Source organism: Globicephala melas, chromosome 2 (assembly GCF_963455315.2).
Source record: "Globicephala melas chromosome 2, mGloMel1.2, whole genome shotgun sequence".
Taxonomy (NCBI): domain Eukaryota; kingdom Metazoa; phylum Chordata; class Mammalia; order Artiodactyla; family Delphinidae; genus Globicephala; species Globicephala melas.
Genome location: NC_083315.2, coordinates 54295830 through 54311003, shown reverse-complemented (window position 1 = coordinate 54311003; position 15174 = coordinate 54295830). Strand labels below are relative to the sequence as shown.

The 15174-nt window shown below is 37.9% G+C and overlaps 1 pseudogene; it reads right to left on the bottom strand.

The window, feature by feature from the left end:
* Positions 1–8773: 8773 nt before the first annotated feature.
* LOC115849968 (centromere protein K-like) lies at positions 8774–14437 on the bottom strand (annotated as a pseudogene).
* Between the last annotated feature and the right edge of the window lie 737 nt (positions 14438–15174).

The following is a 15174-nucleotide window of genomic DNA, read 5'->3' as shown; positions in this document are numbered from 1 at the left end:
ATATGAAAAAATGTTTTAAATGTATTTCGGTAAAGTTGATGGTTGAGTTCATTCTTTTGTTTTTTTTATTTTAATGAGACTCCTTTTATTTAAAAGAAAAAGAAGTATTCAGAGTTTTCTTCTGATTCTACCAGTCACTTTTCTAAGGAAGTATTCCTGCATACATACAGCAGAGACAAGGGCTTCTTAAAGATAATTGCCACAGTATCATTTGCTTTACCTTTAAAGCTCATACAGGTTTTGCAGATCAGTATATTTTGTTTCACTTTCGTGTGTGTGTGTGTGTGTGTGTGTGTGACAGAGAGAGAGAGAGAGAGAGAGAGAGAGAGAATGGAGGAAATTGAACTTCTATAGTTTCCTCCTATCTGTATCTCCCCTTTCCAATGAACACAAAGCACATTTTTACATAATTTCAGATTTATACACTTGTATTTTGAATGAACTGATAGATTTTCTCTTTGTAATTCTCAACTTCAGTAAAATGAAGCTGAATTTCCTCTGGATGTTTTGCTGCCCCTTTTTCCAGTCATGGGTGGTACTTTCTCTTATGTAAGTAGAAATCTTACATATCTCTGGCCTCTCACTGATTACCCTCCACTTCCATGCACACCCTGTCTAGTCCACCACCTCCTCTGTTTGTTATGGATGCTTAGAAAACTTTTCTTAATCTTAGAAACATTTTTCATATTGCTAAAGCAATCATCATTTCACTTAAAATTTAATCACACTGTTTAGCCCTTTCCTCATTTTTAGATATTTGCTTTTTTTTTTTTTTCCTGCAGTTCTGCTTGAGTCTTCTGTATCTCTGGCAAGGCAGTGATTTCCCCACTTGAGTGTGCATCAGCATCAACTGAGAACTTGTTAAAACAGAGTGCAAACCCCCACCCAGGTTTTTCTAATTCACTTGGTCTGGTTTGGGGCCTGAGGATTCATATTTCTAACAAGTGCCAGGGTTGATCTGAGGACCACACTTTGAGAGAATAGTTCAAACAGTGGGACTGGGGTTCACTAACGGGGTGGAGAAAATCACTAAAGTGCACCAAGTCTGAGAGTGCAGAGCTGAAGCCTAGTTTAATATTGGACTCAGCATGTAAGCCAGTTTCTTTTTGCTTGTCCTTGTATTTTGAAGAAACTTTGTGCTTAACATACCTCCCAGTATTACTGTTATGACAACACGTGTGAAAATATACTTTATTTTTAATTTTATATAGGTGTTCTGCCTTTACAAATATCAGTGTCTACCCCTAGAAGACCCAAATATCTCAATTTTTGTGGTTGAGTAGTGTAATATCCTGTAAATATATCCTAAGCAGGTTTGTTTTCAGCACTAATGGAAAACACCAGTGTCAGTTTTTGTTGTTGTCAGCAGTTGTATGTTTGCTGAGTATTTATGACCTGAAATAATATATTTCTTCTTAGAAAACATTTTTTTACATAAGGATGCCTTTTTTAAACAAAAGAATAAAGTATGGCATTTCTGTTGAAAAAAATGAGTATGCTTTACATACTCAAACTTTCTTAAGGCAAAGGGGGGAGGGGTTTTAGTCATAAACTCAATTCTGGAGGCAAAGGAGTTGTTCAAGATCCCCCAGCAGTTTAGTTAAAATTAGGAGTCTATCTAATCTGTCTCCCTGGCAAGTAAGCCCTTAAGCAATATGCTAGACCTTTGTTACTCAAAGTGAGGTTTGTGAACCAGCAGCATTGGCATCACCTGGGATCTTGTTAGGAATGCAGATCTCAGCTCCCACCCCAGGCTTACTGAATCACAACTCACAGGGTAACAAGCTCTCTGGTGAATCCTATGCTCACCAGACTTAAACTGCCTCCCAAATCTCAAGTCCCAGAAGCAGAGTTAAGCCCAGAGAGCATTTGGATGGCTTTGTAGTTATGTTCTAAGTCAGCTGCTGTTTAAGATTTGGTTTGGAGAGTTACCCAGGTGTGGGACCCTTTCAAATAGACAGGGGTGTAAAGCCCTAGAGGTATAGTATCTTCTCTTTCTACCTCAGGACACTTTCCAACTGACAGGGCAGAGACATCCCATGATTTGCTTGGTGGGGACAGTCACAAATTCTGGGAGTGGTGTAAATCCAAAGACGGTTACGATATCCCAACTGTGCAAGGCTCTTCTGACAGCATCACCTTCATGCATGACTGGTTCTGACCCAAAGCCGATGGAACCGGAACTAGCACTGCAAGTTGTATTTGTGAAGGATTCTGAAGCACCCAGATTTAAGAAAATTGACATCAAGCAGGTGAACCGAGTTTGACCTGAGGCTTACTCAGGAATCAGTAAGGAAACAGGTGCATGCTTTAATATGCTTGAAAAACACATGTCCTGAAGGAGTTGTAGACCCTCCTGGAGAATGTTGCTGCAGAATAAGCTGGGAATCATTTTCTGTTTGCACTCAAGAAGAGACTTCCTTCTATTAGTCTAAGGAGAGCCCGATTGATTATTCAGGTAAGCAACAGTGATGCAGAATCCTAAAGCATGGGGTTTAATTGTAATACAGATGACGTGCAGGATCAGTTTTTCCAAGTCATCCTGTAGTTAAGGGGCTCCAGCCAGAGAGATGAGCTGAACTCCTAGGGAAGTGAGTAGCCCAGGGCTTGGTAAAAGACATGTATGTTCAGCCCTGGGCCTGTGATCATGTCAGAACTCAGAACCTGCTTCCATTTTCTGGTCAAGCGACCAAGGCTGATAAGAAGGTGGGCACAGCCATCCAGACCAACTCACAGTGGTCCTCCTTGGCACATTAAAACCGTTGTACTTTTGAGCAGAACCTAGGATTATTGGGGTTTGAGTACAACAGAGGATGTGAATGGAACCAGTACCAGCCAACATCTATTGAGTACTTGCTCTATATTGGTCACTTGTTCTTGCTCTCCATGGAATATTCCATTTTACAGATGATAAAAATGTCATACAGGGAATTCCCTGGCGGTTCAGTGGTTGGGACTCCATGCTTCCACTGCAGGGGGCCTGGGTTCAATCCCTGGTTGGGGAACTAAGATCCCACACTCCGCACAGTGTGGCCAAAAAAAAAAAAAGTCATACAAAGAGGCTAAGTGCCTTATTCAGGCCTACACGCAAGTGAAGAAATAGAAGATGCATGGCTCTCCTAAAACTACTGGGTATCCCTTCCCAATCTTGACCTCCTCTTCCAACAGAGATAAATCCTCCATGCTGTTCTTTATAATTTTATCCCTGTGATTACATATTTAAGTTATAGGAATACAGTTGATATAGTTTTGCCTGCTCTTAACTGTATATTTTTTTTTCACTTAATATTATGTTTTCAGTATTCATCCATTTACTTGTAACTACAGTTGTTCGTTTTCATCTCCAGATAGTATTCTATCATTATCCATCTGTATCTATCACCACTATATCTATGTCTCATACCACTATATATATATAGATGTGTATATATACATATATACTTATGAATATTTGTGTGTACATAGTAATGTTAAATATATGTATATATGTATGAATGATACCATTATATCTATATCCCAGAGTAGATGTGCCCCTTCTATACCTGACTATTGTTTAGGTCACATGAAGTCTGCAGTTTTCACCAACACTGCTGCCATGAATATCTAAGTATGTGTATCCTTAGACCCTAGCACTTAAATGTAAGAGTAGACCAGACACGTTCACTTAGCAATGTGAAAACTGACAAATGATGATTGTTAATAGATACCTATATGTCCAGCAGGAGGTTTTGGTGAGGATTGAGGCCTCTGGTTTAGTTATGGTGATTTTCTGGCTACTTAAATACAAATTCCATTAGTTCCATCTATCTCTTTATTAGACTGTGAAAACAATAATGGCAAAATCCATATGATTATTTTCTTTGTTGACTTAAACAGGATTGTGTGTGTGAAATACTGAAGTTATTCAGGATTGAGGCAGGAAAAGCTAAAATTTCGACCTCTTTTTTCTTTTCATCTATGCCTCTAAGCATATGGTACACATGTTAGTTATTTGTCTATAAAGGGCTCTTGGGGGAAAGACAGTTTCCAGTGTTTTATGTAAATCACAGAAGAAGTATCTGTATGCCTATAGATTTTGTAATTCTTCGATTCTCAAAATTAGCGTTGCTAGCTCCCCTTGTGTACCTTCCACACTCTACTGGCTGCACACCCCCTTTCCTCTGCTACCATTTCTGCAAATGTACTCTATGAAGCTTTCAATATTGTACTCTTGGAGTCTTCCTTTCTGTATTAATTTTTCCAAATCATTTAGAAGGACGTTTGAGAGAGGAGTGGGGCTAGAAACTGTAATCCATGTGAAAGTAATGGTGCCTCAGCATGATAAACCAAATGTGGCAAAATATTTAAAATTAGTGAATCTGGGTAAAGAGTAAATGAGAATTCTTTTTAATATTCTTGCAATTTCCATGTGTTTAAGATTGTTTCAAAATGAAAGTTAAATAATAGCATGGGTATACCCATTTGTTTAAAATTTAAAAAGATAAAATTTATGTAAACTTATATATTAGTAGAATTCCTCCAGGAGTATACACAGACACTGTTAACACAGGTGTTGATGTAAGTCTTGGTGTGGCAGTCTGGTAAAGGAACAGGGATCTAAGTATCATTCAAACTAACATAATTCTGAAAGAAGGGGCTATTCATAATCATTCCAGGATAACGGTTGTAAACTGAGCCTTTACGAGGCAGATAGAGATATATGGTCAACAGAGGTTAAAAGCAGACTTATCACTGTATGTCGTTTTGTGCATTTGATTTTTTAAAAATATATTTATTTATTTACTTTGGCTGCAATGGGTCTTGTTGCGGCATGCGGACTTCTTAGTTGCTCATGCATGAGGGATCTAGTTCCCCAACCAGGGATTGAACCTGGGCCCCCTGCATTGGGAGCATGGAGTCTTACCCACTGGACCACCAGGGAAGTCTCACATTTGATCTTTTTAAACTATGTGAACATATTAGCTATTCAAATACATAAAAATAACATAATTAGATAAGGAACCACTTAAATATTCATAAAAATAATAAGCATCAGGAACTGGCAGAATTATTGGAATATCCTTAGAGTTAAGAGAATTAGGTAGATCTGTTCTATGAGTACTCAAAAAGTGTAAATCTAAATATCTATACTTGTTTCAGAACCTAACATTTTCTCACAATAGAAAAACTTTTTATACAAATACTTTTATACTTACATAACTAATACATACATATTCTATGTATTTTAAATTTTTTAAACAAATGGGTGTAAGTGCTCACTTGGGCAACACATGTATTAAATACATGGGTATACTCTAACCGTACTATTTTTATTTTACTTTTATTTGGAAACAACCTTAAAATTATAGAAATTACAAGAATATTATTAAGAACTCTAACTTACCCTTTACCCAGATTCACTAATTTTAAATATTTTGCCACATTTTGTTTGTCATGTCCCTCTTTCCCACTATGTATAAACTTTTTTGTTTGTTCTGGCCAATTTGAGAGACTGTTGCAGACATCATGCCACGTATGCATATATACTTCCTAAGAACAGGGATGTACATTTAGATACCCACAGTACAGTTATTAATTCAGGAACTTTAACATTTATGCAATTCTTTTATCTAATCTACAGTCTATATTCCAGTTCCTTCAGCTATCCCAATAATTTTCTTTATAGCATTTTTTTTTCTGTTACAAATCTAGTTCAGGACTATAGATCCAATCAAGCTGCCATGGCTTTTTTTTTTTTTTTTTTTACATCTTTATTGGGGTATAATTGCTTTACAATGGTGTGTTAGTTTCTGCTTTATAACAAAGTGAATCAGTTATACATATACATATGTTCCCATATCTCTTCCCTCTTGCGTCTCCCTCCCTCCCACCCTCCCTATCCCACCCCTCCAGGCTGTCACAAAGCACCAAGCCAATATCCCTGTGCCATACGGCTGCTTCCAACTAGCTATCTACCTTACTACGTTTGTTAGTGTGTATATGTCCATGACTCTCTCTCGCCCTGTCACAGCTTGCCATGGCTTTTTAAGATTATCTTTAATCTGGAATGGTTCCTTAGCCTTCTTTGATTTTCATGTGGTTATTATTTTTGAAGCATACAAGCCAGGTATTTTATAGAATGCCCTCTGTGTAGGTCTGTCTGAAATGTCTTCAAGACTGTGTCATCTTAGCAAAGAAATACGCCAGGGAATCTTTGAAGGAAGAAATGAATCAGATGATGATAACATGTAACAGTTACTTCATTTACTTCTATTTTAAATTTCTAATACAGTTCCATGTAACTGTTTAGCCCTTTGGATTATTACATACCCACTGACTAATTTTCATTAAATTTTTGCCTTGTAATGATTAAAAAAAAAAAGTTGCCAAGCTTTATTTAGGTTGCAATCATGATGCCTTTTTGGTTTGCAAGAAACAATTTTTTACTATCATAGTCCAAAATGATGTTTTATAACTACATCATTCCTTCAGTATTTTGTAGTTGACATTCTATAAGAAAGGACTTTTCTCCCCCATCCTCCCATCTTGCCCCCCACTCATTTCTTACAATGTGGAAAGGTATTTAGAAGCTAAAGTCTCAGTGCTACTAATAGATTATTGCTTTTAGGTCCTTTCAGATATATAGACATAGCTATGTATATAACTATAACTATATATAGTATATATAACTATATGTAGTTGTATATAAGTATATATAGACATATAAAATCTGTATGGGGTTGTGTATTTTTTTCAAGTATTTATAATGTGTTCAATCCCAATTCAGTCACACAGGATTTTTCCTTGCCTTCTTCCATTCCCTATTTGTATCACTTCCTTCCACATTGACAACCCTCTCTCCCAAAGTTGTCTTCTCTCCTCCTCTTTCTCCCCTTCCTTTCCTCTTCTCCATTCCCCTTCCCTCCCATTGGTTGTCAGGCTGGAGGAGCACAATGCAGGCATCAAAGATTTAATATCAAACTTTAGAAAATGTCACAGAAAATGAAAACAGGCTTCTGGAAAGTGAGAAGGGCTTGATCCAAGAGGAAGAGGAATAATTGTAGGCACTCAGAGCCTCGAGTGACCTTGGCTCAGGAGCAGCTGCAGGGACCCTGTACCACCCTCGTATTTGTCTGAGCCTTGCGTGGCAGAAGAAGCCTCAGACCCTGGGCTGAGTCCCAGCCAACCTTCCTTGATGCTGCCACACAGTTTCCTATGAAAGTCATATTGACATTTTCTTCCAAGCTATGTCCAACATTTCTTTTTCTGTTAGATAGTGAACACGAGGTCTGGGTTCAAGCAGTGATTCTTCTGTCAGTATCAGACTCTGCAACAGGAGAAAAATCATATTTTTCAAGTAAAGTTAAGTAACCAAATTTCAAGTTTGCCTAAAGAAGAGAATGAAAAACCTACTTCTTTAAGATTGAACTTCGGGGTTCTGAGTAAGGAGGTCTCTGAGTAAATGTTGAATAGGTGATTTATTGGTTTTTAAAGTTTCCTTGGTGGAATGGACAATTATATTGCTTTATGAAAGAGAGGGAAGGATATTTTATGCATAAATATTTTTCTTTTATTGTGCCCATGTCTTTAGTTTAAATTCTTAGAAGATAGATTACTATCTTCATAAATCTATGAATCTATGTCCTGTTATAGCTATACATTATTGGAACTGAGTTTTAACAATTTTAAAAGCTGTTTTGTAATTGAAAGTACATTGCTACAAGCTAATTTTTTAAAATTTATTTTTAGTTATTTTAATTACAATTGCATAGTCTTTGATTACCAGGAACTTCACAGTTAGTTTTGCTTCCACTTTTTTGCTTAGTTTTTAAATTAATTAATTTATCTGTCTGTCTATCTATTGGCTGTGCCACGTGGCTTGTGGGATCTTAGTTCCTCGACTGGGGATTGAACCCAGGCCCCTGTGGTGAAAGCACTGAGTCCTAACCACTGGACTGCCAGGGAATTCCCTGTTTTTATTTTTAAATTAAAGTGTTTTATTTACAGAAAAGTCACAGGAAAGGATTACAGAAAAGTCCAGAGAAGGATTAATACAATTTTATGAACACAATTTTGTTGGTAATAATTAACAGAATCAAGAGTAGTTTAATATATAATATCATTTGGTATATAATACACATTAAAATAGTTTTCGTTTTATGAAAGTTTATAAGTTTATCCATTAGTTTTCATGCTAACTCTATCCATTAGTATTTTATATTCCTTTTTTTAAACAAATCTAAAACTAAGGCAGTATACATGAAACAGATTTGATAAATATTTTAAAATCTTGCTATCTTCTGTATCAGATACTACTTTAATTTTAGAACCATCTTCAAATAAAATAGTCTGTCCATTATAATTCCTAAATGAATGAGTTAAGCATCAAATGGACATCAAAATACGTAAAAGAAACTCATAAAATTTTAATGGAAAATATTGCATTAGCAATATCATAAATTAACAAAGAATTTTTAAAGAGTATTGCATGAAGTAAGGTACATTAAATGTTTTGTAATGATTAGGTCTAGAATATTTTTTACTTGCATTCTTTTTTTTTTTTTTACTTGCATTCTTGTTCACATAGTTTAAAACACTAAAGCACTGACTTGAATGAAAGAGGACTATATTAAAATGAATAAGATTGCAGCATATGCCATTTTAAGAATAAAAGAAAGATGGACTAAGTGCTTTGATTTTATGTTCTCCATTCAAGTAGTCTTCAGTGTTTCTGTTATCTTTGAATAACAAAAAGGATTCTTTAAGTACTGTGTGGGAAAAAAAGACCACCTTTTTACTCATAGAAGAATTCTAATCTTATTTGGATTGAATCGTCTAGATGTCTCAAGGCAATTCCTTTAAGTAATAGCAGTTCATTATAAGGTGGCCAAAAGTAATCACTAATTTTGACATATGGATCATGTGGGACATCAAAAAATCTATTTATATGAATCTCTAACATTTCATGTAATGCTATCAGTTATGCAGTTGATTTTTTAATGTTTTTCTTTTTTCCTCTATATTTTTGTTATCATTTAAAAATTTCTTTTTAATTAATTTATTTTCAAAAAAATTTTTGAAGTTTATTTGCTGTATAAAGCTGTATGTTACAGGTGTACAATATAGTGATTCACAGTTTTTAAATGTTATGCCTTATTTATGGTTATAAAATATTGGCTATATTCCCTGTGTTGTGCAATATATCCTTGTAGCTTATTTTATCAATAATAGTTTGTGCCTCTTAATCTGATACCCCTATATTGCCCCTCTGCCCTTCATTCTCCCCACTGGTAATCACTAGTTTGTTCTCTATAGCTGTGAGTCTGATGCTTTTTTTGTTGTTGTTATATTCAATAACTTATTGTATTTTTAGGTTCCACATATAAGTGATATCATACAGTATTTGTCTTTCTCTGACTAATTTCACTTACCATAATACCTTCCAAGTCTATCCATGTTGCTGCAAATGGCAAATTTTTGTTCTTGTCCATGTATATATGGAGCAAAATATATGTTCCATATATACATAAAATGGAATGTTACTCAGCCTCTTTATCCATTCATTTGTTGATGGACACTTAGGTTGCTTCTATATCTTGACTGTTTTAAGTAATGCTGCTATGAACATTGCGGTGCATGTATCTTTTTTAATTAGTGTTTTTGTTTTTTATGGATATATACCCTGGAGTGGAATTGCTGGGACATATGTTAGCACTATTTTTAGTTTTTTTTGAGACACCTCCAAACTGTTTTTCACAGTGGCTGTACCAATTTACATTCATACTGGCATCGTATGAGGGTTCTCTTTTTCAAGTCCTGGCTAACATTTATTATTTGTGGGTTTTTTTTTTTTTTTTTTTTTTTGTATTTTGGCTGCACCACACGGCATGCAGGATGGTTCCCCAGCAAGGGATTGAACCCAGACCTCTGCAGTGAAAGTGCCAAATCCTAACCACTAGGCCACCAGGGAACTCCCTTATTTGTGCTATTTTTGATGATAGCCATTCTGACAGATACGAGGTGATACCTCATTGTGCTTTTGACTTGCATTTCCCTAATGATTAGCCATGTTGAGTATCCTTTCACGTGCCTGTTGGCCATCTGTATGTCCTCTTTGGAAAAATGTCTATTCAGGTCTTCTGCCCATTTTTTAATCAGAAGGAGAAATTAAGAAAGCAATCCCATTTACCATCACATCAAAAAGAATAAAATACCTAAAAATAAGCCTACCTAAGGGATCAAAATACCTGTACTTGGAAAACTATAAGACACTGATGAAAGACATTGAAGACAACACAAACAGATGGAAAGATATACTGTGTGATTGGAGTGGAAGAATCAATATTGTTAAAATGACCATATTACCCAAGGAAATCTACAGATTCAATGAAATCTCTATCAAAATACCATGGGTGGGACTTCCCTGATGGTCCAGCAGTTAAGACTCCGTGCTTTCAATGCAGGGTGCCCAGGTTCGATCCCTGGTCAGGGAACTAGATCCCACATGCCACAATTAAGGGCCTGCATGCTGCAACTAAAATGATCCTGCATGCCACAACTAAGAATCCAGCACGCCACAGTGAAGATTCTTCCTGCTGCAACTAAGGCCTGGCATAGCCAAATAAATAAATTAATAACTATTTTTTTTAAAATGCCATGGGGGCTTCCCTGGTGGCGCAGTGGTTGAGAGTCCGCCTGCTGATGCAGGGGACACGGGTTTGTGTCCCTGTCCAGGAAGATCCCACATGCCGCAGAGCAGCTGGGCCTGTGAGCCATGGCCGCTGAGCCTGAGCATCCAGAGCCTATGCTCCGCAACGGGAGAGGCCACAGCGGTGAGAGGCCCATGTACCGCAAAAAAAAAAAAAAAAAAAAAAATGCCATGGATATTTTTCACAGAACTAGAACAAATAATTTTAAAATTTATATGGAAATGCAAAAGGCCCCAAATAGCCAAAACAATCTTGAGAAAGGACACTTTTGGAAGAATCAGGCTCCCTGACTTCAGGCTATACACAAAGCTACGGTAATCAAAATGGTATGGTACTGGCATAAAAACAGACACACAGGTCAATGGAACAGAATAGAAAGCCCAGAACTAAACCCAGGTGCTTATGCTCAATTAATCTACAACAAAGGAGGCAAGAATAGACAATGTTTTTCTTTTTCAATTTTCTATCAGTTACAGGAAAATGGTCTTCTCAAAACTCACCCAAGGTAATCAAGAGTTTCTCCTTAAATTCTTTTTTTAAACATCTTTATTGAAGTATAATTGCTTTACAATGTTGTGTTAGTTTCAGCTGTATAATAAAGTGAATCAGCTATATATATACATATATCCCCATATCCCCTCCCTCTTGTGTCTCCCTCCCACCCTTCCTATCCCACCCCTCTAAGTGGTCACAAAGCACTGAGCTGATCTCCCTGTGCTATGTGGCTGCTTCCCACTAGCTATCTGTTTTACATTTGGTAGTGTATATATGTCAGTGCTACTCTCTCACTTCATCCCAGCTTACCGTTCCCCCTCCCCGTGTCCTCAAGTCCATTCTCTACGTCTGCATCTTTATTCCTGTCCTGCCCCTAGGTTCAGAACCTTTTTTTTTTTTAAAGATTCTATATGTATGTGTTAGCATACGGTATCTTTTTTCTCTTTCTGACTTACTTCACTCTGTATGACAGACTCTAGGTCCATCCTCCTCACTACAAATATCTCAATTTCGTTTCTTTTTATGGCTGAGTAATATTCCATTGTATATATGTGCCACATCTTCTTTACCCATTCATCTGTCAATGGACACTTAGGTTGCTTCCATGTCCTGGCTACTGTAAATAGTGCTGCAGTGAAAATTGTGATACATGACTCATTTTGAATTATGGTTTTCTTAGGGTATATGCCCAGTAGTGGGATTGCTGGGTTATATGATAGTTCTATTTTTAGTTTTTTAAGGAACCTCCATACTGTTCTCCGTAGTGGCTCTATCAATTTACATTCCAACCAACAGTGCGAGAGGGTTCCCTTTTCTCCACACCCTTAGTTCTTTTATATTAAGCATTTTTGTTTTCAGCTTATTAAAGGTTCTCAATTCAGAAAAAAATGTCACTATGTGATGTTTCATTGTTTACTATATTTAAGAGATTCCAGTATCTGTTGCTGTTCATCCAGCCACTATTTTTTCTTTATCTTTTCATTCTTTGACATTACCATTCTAGACAGTACCATTTGTAGATCATGTCTTAATTTTTGGAACTCTTCTTTTCCTAATGTTACCAGAACATCTTCATTCAGTGGGATTAATTTAGGAGTTTCTTTCTGCCATTGACTAATTCCAGTGGTGGTTAAACATTTCACTGACATAATTAATGATAACTGAGCATTTGAATCAGTGAATGTCTCAGTTCCAGCAAGCAATGTTTTATTCTGACATTCTTCCACATCATTTCATATTTCTTCACCTTCTTTGGTAAGTTCTTCTTCAGCATCTCTAGTGTCTTCCACATCTGTAGTACACTGTATCTTGCTGATTCAGTGACTCACGCTTATAATTTTCTTAGCCTTATGATAATTTAAAAAGTTTTAGGACCTTGGGCAATCCCTTAAATCACTGGTCCCCAACATTTTGGCACCAGGGACTGGTTTCATGGAAGAAAGTTTTTCCACAGACCAGGGTGGTGGGGAGGATGGTTCAGGCGGTAATGTGAGAGATGGGGAGCAGCACATGAAGCTTCGCTGGCTCACCCGCCACTCTTGTCCTGCTGTGTGGCCCAGTTCCTAACACGCCGTGGACCGGTACCAGTCCACAGCCCAGGGATTGGGGACCCCTGCCTTATACTATCTGTGCATGAGTTTCCTTATCACTCTATTCAGAGAATGTGCTAGAGAATAAAGGAGTACTTGAAGGGAAGCCCTCAAGTTAATCAGTTTCCTCAGTTCCCTACCACTTTGTCTTTCCCTCCTAACAGGTGGGTTTTTGGAGCTGTCATTGGTGCAGGAGCTAGATAAGAGTGGCACTTGAGGCCTGGCTGGACTTTGGGCAATTCCCAATTCCAGCACATGGGAAGTTTTCCCCCACACCACCAAGCAATTCTCTAGGTGTTCTGCAATTCAACTCAATTCTGACATTATCTATCCAGTGATAGCATCAGATTCCACAGGTTAAGGACTCAGTCCCACAAAACTGCCCCCTTCTGCTTCAGATATCAATCACAAGTTTAGGTTGTCACCTGTGTCTCTGATCAACTGGCTAAAAATCAGAGGTTCCTACGATCCCCTCCTTGGGTTCAATTAATTTGCTAGAATGGCTCACAAGACTTAGAAAACCAATTTACTCACTAGATTATCAGTTTATTACAAAGGATATTAAAAGTTAGGAATCAGCAGCAATAGGAACAGTTACCTAGAGTAAGGTCCTGAACAAAGGAACTTCTGTCCCCATGGAGTTTGGGTCCAGCACTGTGGCGAATGGAAGTGTTCTAGTTCACAAACCTGGAAGTTTTAGAAACCCCATCCTTTTGTTTTTTTATGGAGTCTTCATTATATAGGCATGGTTGATTAAATCATTGGCCACTGGAGATTGATTTTAATTTCAGCCCCTCTCCCCTCCTCAGAGGTCTGGGGATGGGACTGAAAGTTCCAGCTCTCTTATCAATTGGTTATCTTGGCAACCAAGCCAGCCCTCACCCTTCCTGACCTTCCAAAGCCACCGTATTAACATAACAAAAGATACCTTTTTCAATCTCAGCACCAGAAATTCCAAGGGTTTTAGGAACTGTGCCAGAAAGGGGGACCAAATATATATTTCTTATTCTAAGTTGCAGTATCACAGGTATCCAGCTCCCAAGTGTTGCAGGAAAGAAAGTGGGGCCAGAGAGAATGGTAACATCCCAGGTCACATCCAAGTCCCTGGGATAGCTACCGAGTGTGGGTTCTTGGCTTCACACAGGAAAGAATTCAAGAGCGAGCCATAGTAAGTTGAAAGAAGGTTTATTTAGGGAGATAGATACTCCATAGAGTGTGGGCCATCTCAGAAGGGGAGAGGCACTAGGATACAGGGTTGTCAGTTTTTACAGGGGTGGGTAATTTCATAGGCTAATGAATGGGAGGATTATTCCAACTATTTTGGGGAAGGGGGCGGGGATTTCTAGGAATTGGGCTACCACCTGCGTTTTGGCCTTTTATAGTCATTGGCCTCAGAACTGTCTTGGTGCCTGTGGGTGTGTCCTTTAGCTGATATATTACAATGAGCATATACTGAGACTCAAGGTCTAGTGGAAGTCAATCATCCACCATCTTTGACCTAGTTGGTTCTAACTAGTTTATGTCATGTCCTCAATGGCTATCATTCTTTTAAAGGTTGTGCCTTGCCCCCTTCCTATCTTACCAGCAGTAAGGGGTCTCTCCTTCAGGGCTGGGGCTCCATATCCTGTGAAATGCCAGGCAGCCCCAGTGGCAAGTTGCAACCATTATGGTACTCTCCTCAGCCCATCACTTACCACCACAGAGCCACTGCTTCTGTTTTTTAGTTTTGCCTGTTGGCCCTCCTCTACTAAGCCCCTGTTTATACTAGCAATGATGCCAGATATACTAAATGGTTTCTAGCTTATTTCAGTCTTCTTTGTTAATTATACTGTGCCTCCCAGCGGTGAGAGTCATTGATTCCGTAATGTTGATTGAATGTTTACTCTTTGTCAGCCCATTTGTGGAATTGTTGACAAAACAGCTATGACTCTTGTGGGGAGCTAGTTTGGAAAAGAGACAGGGCAAACAATCAGACAACTTGCTGTCTACAAGAGGACAATGAGCTAAGTGCCTGGTGTTTAGGAGCCTAGTGGAGGGTGATCAGGAAGAGATTCTTAGGAAAGTCATTAATTGGGTTGGGCTCAGGGGTGAGCCTGTGGTTTGGAAATAGAGGGATTTGATGGAAGTTCACAGACAAGGAAACTGAACACATCAGAGGCATTGCCAAAAAGCAAAAGACCTGCCTCACAAACATATGGAGAGAGAAGGGAGAGCAAAAGTTTGGGATTTAACATGTATATGGGCCCCATAGAGTAGAGGGAACATGGCATTCATTGAAGGATTTTTATCAGTGTTGTTCTCTGGTGAGATAGGGATAAGTCTACAGGATAATTGGAGAAACAGAAAGAATGGGATCATAGAGATACGTTTGGGAATGATTCAAACTGTATTCATTTATACTG